This window comes from Hordeum vulgare, chromosome 7H, assembly GCF_904849725.1.
Source record: "Hordeum vulgare subsp. vulgare chromosome 7H, MorexV3_pseudomolecules_assembly, whole genome shotgun sequence".
In the NCBI taxonomy this organism is placed as follows: Eukaryota; Viridiplantae; Streptophyta; class Magnoliopsida; order Poales; family Poaceae; genus Hordeum; species Hordeum vulgare.
The window spans coordinates 13548906-13560996 of NC_058524.1; the positions used below are offsets into that span (position 1 = coordinate 13548906).

Genomic DNA, 12091 nt, shown 5'->3' on the forward strand with positions numbered 1-12091 from the left:
TGACGGCGGTGTAGGTCGACACCGGAGTCGACTATTGGAGAAGAAGAATGTCGCGGGCGTCGGCACGGAAGTGCGTAGCCCCACGACGGGGAAGCGCCTCGACGTCGAGAGGCGCATCCCGAAGCCAGGCCGAATCGTCGACGATGAAGGAGAGAGCGCCGAAGAAGATCTGGTGTCCCATGCTCGAATCTCCACCGGACGACATGACGAAAGGAAGTAGTCGCAAACTCGCCGGAAGTCGCTTAGACGCCTGCGCCACGGTGGGCGCCAACTGTCGTGGTATAAGCCTGACAGTAGATGTGTAGGGTACGAAAAGGATGGGCAGAGCCTTAGCTACGGCGAGGTTGTATGAGTTCAGGCCCCTCTACGGTGGAGGTAATAGCCCTACGTCTCAGTGCTCTGGGAGCTTGTTGTCGAGTGGAATATGGAATACAAATGAGTTGCTAACCCCTGCACCAGAGGGGGAAGGTGGCTTATATAGAGTGCGTTGTCCTCCACAACGGTTCCGGTACAGGGGTGGAGTAGTGGCGATTGAATGCGTACGTTACCGGTAACGTACGTCCTAAATGCTAATAAATGCACAGGGAAACGTACGACCATTTCCCTCCAGGGGGGTTACGATGTCCCGAGAGGCAGCCAGTCGGTTAGTTGGATGTTCTCCGAATGCTAGTCTCTGACTGGATGGTCGAGGACCCGTTGCCGACTGGATGGTGGGGACTCCTTAATTCAGTCGGAACTGACTAAGGGTCTTGTCCCTTATGAGGGGTAGTCCTTGGGTAGGACTTATAGGGCAGGCCTATGACCCTACCCTAGGACTATAACCCCATCACCATGTGAGGCGGCTAGTGAAAGTAGTACTCGAATAGTGGTCAGTCGAGCCACAGGTGAGTAAGTATCAAAGAAGTCTTCACCTTCCTTTTGGGTATAACCCTTAGCCACGAGCCGTGCCTTGTACTTTTCGATAGTACCATCAGGCCTAAGCTTCTTCTTGAATACCCATTTGCATCCTATAGGTTTGCACCCATAAGGACGATCAATGATCTCCCAAGTTTCATTTGCCAAGATGGAATCCATCTCACTACGGACTGCCTCCTTCCAGTAGTCAGCATCTTCAGACGCATAGGCCTCTGAAATAGAACTGGGAGTGTCATCTATGAGATACACAAGAAAATCATCACCAAAGGACTTCGCAGTCCTCTGTCTCTTGCTCCTGGTAGGAACTTCATTGTTCCCCTCCACAATATTTTCAAAGTGTTTCGTCGCAATGATAGGTTCAGTAAATGTGACTAATTCATGGTTTGATGAATTAGGCATCTCCTGATTAGATGAGGTAGCTGTATCCTTCATGGTAACGATATCTTCGAAGAAAGTCGCATCATTCGACTCCATGATTGTACCGACATGCATGTCAGATACCTCAGATTTTACAACCAAGAATCTATATCCAATGCTATGAAAAGCATATCCCAGAAAAACACAATCCACAGTTTTTGGTCCTAGCTTGCGCTTCTTTGGGTTTGGCACATTGACTTTTGCCAAACAACCCCAGGTTCGTAGATAAGAGAGTTTTAACCTTTTCTTTTCCCATTCCTCGAATGGAGTTATCTCTTTGTTCTTTGTGGGAACTCGATTTAGGACATGACATGCAGTCAATATCGCCTCCCCCCACCATGCCTTGGAGAGACCCGATGTGTCTAACATGGCGTTAACCAAATCAGTTAGAGTACGGTTCTTTCTTTCGTCTATCCCATTTGATTGAGGTGAATAGGCAGGCGTCCTCTCATGGACTATACCATGTTCCGCACAAAAGGAATCAAATTTATTTGAGAAATACTCTCCACCACGATCGGACCTAAGCCTCTTGCTCTTTCGATCAAGTTGGTTTTCTGCTTCAGCTTTATAGATCTTGAAAAAGTTCAAAGCCTCATCCTTAGATTTTAAAACATACACTCGGCAGTATCTAGTGGAGTCATCAATTAGTGTCATGAAATATTTCTTTCCACCTTTTGTCAAAATACCATTCATTTCACATAGATCTAAATGTATGAGTTCTAGTGGTGCAAGATTCCTCGTTTCGGCAGTCGTGTGAGACTTACGAGGTTGTTTGTCTTGCACACAAACTTGACACTTAGATCCCTTGACGGTGTTAAAGCTAGGGATTAAGTTTAATTTGACTAGTCGCGACATGCAACCAAAGTTAACATGACAAAGACGTGAATGCCACACATTTGATTCACTATTTTTGTAAACATGATTAACAACTTTATTGCAAACGTCTGCCAAGGATAAACGGAACATGCCTCCTGACTCGTAGCCCTTACCAACAAAAGTTCCATACATGGATATTACAAATTTATTAGACTCAAAGACAAGCTTGTAGCCATCTCTACACAAAAGAGGTCCGCTAACAAGATTTTTATTCACGGAGGGGACATAATGCACGTTCTTCAGCCGCACGATCTTTCCCGAAGTAAACTTTAGATCGACCGTGCCAAACACCACGAACAGAAGCACGTGAACTGTTGCCCATCAGGACGGTGGAAGTCCCTGCGGACTGATAAGATGAAAACATGGAAATATCACCGCATATATGCACATTAGCACCCGTGTCAATTAACCAATCAGGAAAATGACATACTGAAAGAATAGTGGGTAATATACCATACCCAACATCCTCCACGTTAGTGTCAGCAATGATGACATTAGCAGACTTGCCGCCTTTCCCATGTTGACGCTTGTCATAACGGTTAGGGCAGTTAGGTGCCCAATGATCAGGATCTCCGCACACATGACAAACACCTTTCTTCTTGTCATTCTTCTTCTTGAAGTTGGTGTGTTGTACAGCCTTGTTCTTCCCATCGAACTTTGCTTTACCATCGAACTTGCCCTTGTTCTTGAAATTGTGGGGATGGAAGTTTTTCTTCTGTACCAGATTGGCACTAGAACCTCCCTCAATAGCTCGAGCACGTGTGTCTTTTGCTCTCGCCTTTTCTTCCACATCAAGAGTACCTATGAGATCCGGAACGGAAAACTCCTGTCTCTTATGCTTCAGTAAGGTAGCAAAGTTCCTCCATGAAGGAGGAAGTTTAGTGATGATGCCTCCGGCAACAAACTTGTCCGGTAGCATGCAATTAAAGTGCTCAAGTTCTCTTGCAAATTACTGTATTTCGTGAGCTTGCTCAACCACAGAGCACTCTTCAGTCATCCTGTAGTCATAGAATTGTTCCATGATGTATAGATCAGTGCCAGCATCCGAGACCCCAAACTTGGCCTCGAGTGCATCCCACATATCTTTTCCATTATCAATTGACGCATAAGCATCAACTATGTTCTCACCAAGAACGCTCAAAAGAGCAGCCTTAAACAAGGTATCCATTTTCTGAAAGGCTAGCTCCTGTTGAGCATCATGATCTCCTTCAGGTTTGCCAAGAGTGGCGTCATAGCAGCTCATGGTTTGAAACCATAGGACAGCTCTCACGCGCCACCTCTTATAGTGAACACCCACAAACATAGGAGGTCTGATGGAAGCAGCAAAACCACTCGGGGTAAATTGCCTATAATAAGGTTTTTGGATTGTTGGAAATATGAGCAATTTACCAAAGGATTTTATTAAAAGAAAATCTAGGAAAAACATAATCATCATAACTAAGACGGAAGAAGGCATGCTATATAGAGATGAAAAGACAAAAGACATGTGCACGTAGGATCCAGAAAAGAGCATATGTATAACCGTTCTACAAAGACAAGGTATCATATGGAGTAACGAGTAGAAACGGAACATATCTAGCAGAGAAGCTATAGCAAAAAGGGGTGATAGGAATTCAAAGAAGAAGCACATGAGTACGTACTGAGTTGCAGCAGCAGGAGGATTGGTGTTGGCGTTGTCGTTGGCCATGGTACCGAAGAGGTGGTTGACGTTGGGGAAGTAGTCGTCGTCCGGGAAGAGATCGTCGGTGTCCGTGATGGAAGCCAGTAGTCGCGCGGAGCGCTCCCCAAAAACCTTATCGCCCTTCTCCCGTACAGGACTCGAAGAGTCGGAGTTTCGGAGGCCTACTGTCCCGACGAACGATGCATGCCGCAGGATGGGACGAGGAAGAACGTAGCAGCAGCACAGAGAGAAGAACCGGTGGCGAGTGGGAATTTTGATGCGTTCTCTGGAGAGGAGCGACCTCTCTTTTATAGGCGCATGAGAAGGAGGCGAGAGGCCAGCGACGGGATGTGAAGCGAACAGACACGACGAAACTGCGCTTTCAATATCCACTACCGCAGAAAACGTTCACCCTCTCCGAGTGGCCTTTCATATACCAGTCGTGCGTGACAAAAATTTAGTTCAGCTCGGCTCATTCCCGCGGCGCGGCGCGTCGTGACGAGGCGGGCGGCGGAGGAGGAGGAGCGCGCGTGTATGTCTCTCTTGTTCTCAAGCTCATACATGTGTGGAAACATCCTCCCTTATAAGGAGGTCCAACTCCCACTAAACTAGCGATGTGGGACTAAACATTTCCACCTCTTGCCTTGCACAAATGGGCTGCATGGGCCTCTAGGATTTATTAGGAATTATATATTGGGCTGGCCCAAACAATAAAATTCCAGCAATCCCCCACCAGATCCCAGAGGCACACAAAAATTGCCTTTGGTTCCAAAACTCTGTTTTATATACCGATACTGCAGTGGAGACTGTTAAGTTGAACTTCCACCTAGATCTCTATGCTACACTAGTAAGCAACTTGAACAGTGGACTAGGCCTTGAACTGCAAGTTTTCTGCGAAACTACATTCACACATAGGTTTGATCGATACTAGGCTACCGTAGGACTTCCCCGCGGGTGGAGCTTATGCGTCATACTCCGAGACCTTTCATGAGTTTACTAGAGAGCATCCTACTCTCATAGATTGCCACGTTAACAATCAGACTCATATAGGTATGTTCTTCAAAAGATGTTCTGCAGGATAACATCTCTGCTTCAAAAAGGCACTTAGAACATATTAAGATGTACATCAACCTGCCATGCAGTTTAGGAAAGTATTGCATCTTCATGGATTGGTATTATTAATGATAAGGATACTTTCCTCTCAGTTGACCAACAACTTGTCTTCCACATCTAATTCACGGGATCTCCGATCACAAAGAATAGGTTACCACTGTGAACAACTCAAATTGTGGGTCTCATACCGATCTCCCTCGATGCATTTTCTATCACATTACGTGATAGACCCTTAGTAAACGGATCTGTCAGATTTTTAGATGTTTGGATATAATCCAATGCAATAACTCCGGAGTTTCTCATTTTCCTGACAGATTTTAACCTTCTCTGAATGTGTCTTGATGACTTCATGTTATCCTTTGAGCTGCTCACTTTCCTGATCACAGTTTGATTGTCGCGGTTCATAAGGATACCAGGTACTGGTTTCTCAACAACCGGCAAGTCACTCAAGAGCCGACGAAGCCAATCTGCTTCGACCGTAGCTGTATCTAGTGCTGTGAGTTCTGCTTCCATTGTTGACCTTGTTAAGATCGTCTGCTTCCAAGACTTCCAAGAAACAGTGCCACCTCCAAGGGATGAGGAAGAACGTAGCAGCAGCACAGAGAGAAGAACCGGTGGCGAGTGGGAACTTTTGATGCGTTCTCTGGAGATGAGCGACCTCTCTTTTATAGGCGCAGGAGAAGGAGGCGAGAGGCCAGCGACGGGATGTGAAGCGAACAGACGCGACGAAACTGCGCTTTCAATATCCACTACCGCAGAAAACGTTCAGCTTCTCCGAGTGGCCTTTCATATATCAGTCGTGCGTGGCAAAAATTTAGTTCGGCTCGTTCCCGCAACCCGCATCGTGACGAGGCGGGCGGCGGAGGAGGAGGAGCGCGCGTGTATGTCTCTCTTGTTCTCAAGCTCATACATGTGTGGAAACATCCTCCCTTATAAGGAGGTCCAACTCCCACTAAACTAGCGATGTGGGACTAAACATTTCCACCTCTTGCCTTGCACAAATGGGCTGCGTGGGCCTCTAGGATTTATTAGGAATTATATATTGGGCTGGCCCAAACAATAAAATTCCAGCAGATTATTACCTTGTTGTGCACTTGATGAGCTCCCTCCGGCGTCCATCGTGACGTAGTGGCGACGGTGGGGAAGCGGAGAGATAGATGCGGTAGCGGCGGTGATGGACTTCCCATCGCTTCAGTGCTACCCTCTGGATCGGATTAGGGTTGAGAGTGGGGAACTAGTGACGGCGGCGAACCTCGTGTCATGTGCCATGGTCCCCACCTCCTCTATATAGCACTGCGCGACAGGGGCCCACTAGCCTTGTTTGGGCTGGACGCCCCCGATCAAGGCGTGGGTCAAGGTTTCAATGGACCGTTGGGCCCATTGAACGAGAGATCAACCTAACAGCTGCACCTATAGGGAATATAGTAGCCGGTACCAAATAAATTAACTTGCCTGCTCACCAAGTCTCTTTCACATAGAACCAAAGATTCTTGTAGCTGCTACTAGGCCCAAACCCACCTCATAGCAATTGGTCCAAAGATTAGTGACACAACTACTAGTCCCAAAAATATTTGGTAATTTTCTTTATAGCTTCCCCAGTTTAGTCCGCTTGATCCTGCCACCCGCCAAGTTAGATATGAAGTAGGCAGGCCAATCCATCTCAAAGGGTATAGCACTCTCGATACTGCCACAAAACCACTTGGTAACCGTGTCCAGCGCACCAGTTTGGTGATCTACAATGTGCACACAATCTTGATTGTTATTGACCAGCAATTTACCGCTCATCTCGCCCACACACACACACGCATTGCACAAGGTCAATCTTACTCCGCGTGGGTCGTTTGAGTTTGATCATCTTTGTGCGGTACCAGCGGTCCACAATGGCATCTTCACTCTTGTTATCACCTTGACATGTCTAGATCTCCAGCATGGTACATTTCCTATACAAGCGAAGCAACGATAGTGTGCCATCATTGGTGACGGTAAGCATTGGTTCGTTATACAAGTTGAGGTCGAGGCGGCTCGAGCCTTGTTAAGGACATCTGGGCAGTCTTAGCGCACACACTGAGCGTGTAAAAGCTTACGTCTGCGTGAAAAGCCAGTGTGCCGTGCCTTGGCACACGGCGGCGGTGGCCTGCTGGGGCGCACATGCACGCCGTGCTCCAGAGTGCCAAAGAACTCTGTAGGTGTGCTCCAGCTCCACTCAGCGGCGTGAAGACATCGAGATTGTACCCTGGCTGACCTTTGTCGACACTGATGATCAGCACTTTGAAGGATTCCGTGTCCGAGTAGACTGACCATCGCCGTTTGTCGGAGCAGCAATCCAGGTACCATCGTGAATTTTCAATTGTACTTGAGCGGGTGGAGCACGCGACCTTCGCCGGCGAGCGGATCGCACAGTGCCAGAATCAAGTTATCCTCGGTCAAATTGTTGTTTCGGGTAGACGAGTTGGACGATGCGATGGAGAAGAAGGCCACGGCGCGAGGTGAGCAGCACCGTGTGCCAGCGACCGTCCTTGGGGAGGCCGTGGATGTGATACCGGGGGAAGCGGTAGCGGTCTCCAAGGAGGGACCATGGCATCAAGGCGGACGACGGCGCGGGCCCAGAGATGATTCGCCATCGACGGAGCGGCGGTGTTGCGAGGAAGCCGAGGAGGAAGGATGCCTGGGCTCACCCTCCGGCCAGTGGCGGAAGAGGAAAGATGCGTCCGTGATGAGGCGACGCCACCGCTTACACGTCGCGGCGCAGCGGAAGAGGGCGGAGACGCCCCCGGCACCGACGCGCACCAGGATCTCCGCCACGGCGTCCGACGGCAGCGTCTCCATTGATCTTCGCTAGCTAGCTAGCTAGGGCCGGCGAGCGCCCGCCGTAACCAATTTGTGAGCGATCGACGTGCGACGGTGCGATTAATTTGGAGCGACCGCTTATATTGTTGGGTCTCCATAATAATCCTCTTGGGACTGACGTGGATGAAATCATAAGGGTTGAAACAAAAATGCTAGCAACCAGGGAAAGATTGTTACGGTTTAACTTTCAGGGACAGATATGTTCAAAAAATAATAATTGAGGGGCAGATATTTCAATAATAAAAAATCCCTAAAAAAAGAGATTTCAATCACTAAAAAAGTACTTTCAGGGACAAACGTATATATCCAGCACCCCCGCCGTTAAAAAGTCCCCATGATATATTTTTTAATAGACAAAACTCCTGATTTTCTTTGAGGGATAAAACTGCTCCGTGCTTTAACTACTGGACTATCCTCCTACCATTTTTTAGATGCTCACCATTTTTCAGAGCATGAGTATAGTACTTCTCTCTCTTTTTTTGCGAAAGCTTTATTCAACCCTTAAAGTCATCAGAATACATGCAATTTCAGAAGAAGAAGTTTATCTAATTATTGAAAAATTTATCTAATTATTGAAAAATCTGCCTTAAATTTACATGGCCACCTCAAAATTACATATCAAGAGAAGAAGAAGCTTTAGCTAAGGATTGTCCAACCACACATGGCAAAATGTCTCGAAGAAGAAGTATCGCTCATGCGAGGGCTAAACTGTACCTATCTACTAGTCAGAGCCCGGGACACTAAGAATCCTCTCCCCGCCACCGACAGGTAGAGAGGATGCGAATCCATGAGCTCGCCAACGGTGAACGAGGGGAAGGAAGGGCATTTCCTAGTCGTCTTGCAATAAGGGAAATAATTGCCTATGAACTTGAGTGAGTCACTAACAACCCATATATTACTTGCTGTTATATATAACTAGCATACATGTCCGTGCATTGCAACCAAAAAAAATTCACATGCTTCCATCACTATAAACCAGTGGCGAAGCCAGCCAACTCAAAGAGCCGGGGCAAAGCCTATATATCCAGCATTTGCCCCTGTAATTAGTGATACTAATTATGATTTCTATGTACTACTTAGTGGGGAATGGCAGGAGCAGCCTGGGCAGCTTCCTGGGGTCGCTGGGAGGTAGCTTCGCCCCTGCCATAAGCACGACTCAAGACCCCTCCACAGATCCACATTATCTATTTTAACATAGCGCATCAACCGTGTTGTCGTTTATCTTCCTTCCCGTCTTCATTGACCATGATCGTGGCATCCATCTGAGCACAATCCGTCCGAATGTGATGAATTCTGATATGACGATCCGAACCACCACATGCACACATGTCACTGAACCACATCGTTGCAAGTGAATGTCTAATAGTTTTTAAATTATTCTTGTCTAATGGACATGATGACTACGCTGCCTGCGATATGATCTATATCATCCCTCGTATGCCCATTTACTTTTAAATGGTATATTTATATTCTAAAGTGCATAAACATTCTCATAAACACATAAATACTTTCTTAATCACATGTACTTTTTTATAGAGCCTTGATATTTTTGTAAATTATGAGTATACTTGTAAGCATGTGAATCAATGTTTTAAATAGCGGGTTATGACAAATAGCGACGGACCTGTAAATCAGCTATAACGGACTATAGCAGGCTATAGCACCTTGAGAAGGCCATAACAAGCTCGCTATAGCTGGCTATTTAAAACTATGATATGATCACGTTAAAACTATAGAAGCATTTTAAAATGCATGAACTTTTTTTAAAAATTAGATAACATCTTTCAAAAGGCAAAAATACATTTTAAATGACATGAAATTTAAAAGTTGTGAACAGATTTCGTGAGTTAATGACATGTATTGGATTTGGAGTGTAGCAAGTGATCACGTTACATGTAGATGCGCGCCCAAGTGTTTCTCATATAGTGATGATGTCATGTGAGCTCGGGATTAGAATAACACTTTTGGGAGTTTAGTCATTTTAATTCCTTTCCGTACTAAGCAAAGTGCACGTCCTCAACAGCGGTATGCCCAAAATAAACCCTTCCTTTAAAAAAATAAGGGGCACCCTTCCTATTAATTAGTAGCCCCACTACACACATGAGCCCACAATCCTTTCTTAATTATCCCACCTGTTTATCACAATTCTTTTTTAAAACTAGCCGCATCCAATTTCGAGCTCACAATCTTTCGTTCGAGCCCACAATCTTTCGTTTATTTATCCCACTTGCTTATCACAATACTTCCTTGAAGATCACAAATTCACAATCTTCCTTCAAGGTGAAAATTTGGTCGTGAGTTTGACTCCCCATGGCATCACTTATTTTCATAAGAAACTTTACTTACATATATGATTGGACAGACAAAACATCAAATAAATTACTTATATATATACACGTGGACAGACAGAATACTGGAGAAAAGTACCATCCTACATTAGTAAAAAAAAGTAGGTCGGTATAGATTATAGCAAAACAAAATTTGCGAAACTATAAGTGTTTTCAAGTCCATCTTATTTTTCAACTTATATTGTTCTAGGAGTGACGTTTACAACATAACTTGTAGCAGGCCTAATGGATCTGCCATCTCCTGCTTCTTCAATACTTGAAACTTCAACCGCCTCTTATCGTCACTAGAATCTATGGAGATCGTTGAACCTTTACATGCTTCTCCATTGACAAACATATTTGAAAGAATTGTTGTCACATGCTTTTGTACCTACATCTTTATAGGCCTCGCACCGTGCACCTGTGTGCATTCAAGATGGATGCACGGGTTACAAGCCATAGAGATAAATGCTCAAATTAACTATTTTCAGTTAAAACTATATATTAGATCTTTCTCGTGTAGTGATTGTGGTAAAGTTTTATGCTTACCACGTCATGTGTTTCGGACAAAATGACTTCCAAGGCAGCATTTGCCACAGTTAGAGAAACACACTTATTAGCCATCATAGCGATGATACTCTTCATTTGGATCATCACAATTTTCCTCAGTTCGTTGCATGAAAGCGGCTCAAATATCGCAATTTCGCTCAGTCTGTTGATAAGATCAGGCATGAAATGTTTCCCAGCCTGCATGAACAAGCATTATATGACGATCAATCATTAAGGACATTACGAGGGACAGACTAGGATCGATTCACAGACCTGTTTCATATGAGAAGATCACGTGCATTTTCCATTGTGTTTTCTCCTACCACTTCAGCTGATAGGTGCCCTGATCCTAGATTTGAACTCATAATAATGATTGTATTCTTAAAATCCACGTCTCGTCCTTTACCATCAACCAACATACCATCATTGAGGAGTTGAACAAAAACTTTGAGTATCGAAGGGTTTGCCTTATCCACCTCGTCAAAGAGGATGACACTATATGGCTGACGCCTGACTATCTCAGTGAGTTGTCCCTCTTCTTCATAGCTTCATGACCTGTGTGATATGAGCTGGACCAACGAGTACCTCCCCCGGTGCATTTGTTTCTCTTTGTTTGCTGACACGCAACTTTACCGTAGTGCATGCCTCGTCCATGAGATCAATTGCTTTGTCAGGGAACTTGCGACCTGGAACAAAAAAAAAGGTCCACAATTTTCTTCAAGATGCACCAATTTTAAAAGAGTAACTCTGGACGATTTCATTATATTACAGCGAGCTCGACAGCAGCAACAAGTGCCTCGTCATCGATGTTCAAGCCATGGTGCTCTTGGTACTTGTGCTTGAGTCCACGCAGGATGACGAGGGTGGCTTGCATGCTCGGTTCTCCGACTTCAATCTTCTGGAAGCGCCGCTCAAGCGCGCCATCCCGCTCAATGTACTTGTAATACTCCTGAGAGGTGGTAGCACCCACGCAACGGAGGCGACCTCGGGCCAACGCCGGCTTGAGGATGTTAGCGGCGTCGGCGCTGCCCATTCGGTCGCCTGCGCCAATAAGCATGTGCATCTCGTCGATGAAGAGGATCAATTTGCTGCCTTGGTCCTCAGCCTGCTTGATGGCATCATTCAAGCGCTGCTCGAAAATGCCGCGCAACATGGTCCCGGCGATCATCGCCCCGACATCGAGCACCGCGACGCGCGCCCCAATGAGAAGGTCGGGGACCGTCCCGGCGGCGATGCGTCTGGCGAGGCCCTCGACGATGGCCGTCTTGCCGACTCCCGCAGCTCCGACGAGCGCGGCGAAGTTCTTGGTCCGGCGGCAGAGGATGCAGATGAGGCGGTCGATCTCGTTGTCGCGGCCGATGACCGGATCAACACTGCCGGCGTCCAT

The 12091-nt window shown here is 46.3% G+C and overlaps 1 pseudogene; it reads right to left on the bottom strand.

Moving 5' to 3' along the window:
* Positions 1-3208: 3208 nt before the first annotated feature.
* On the bottom strand, positions 3209-12091 carry LOC123408034 (annotated as a pseudogene).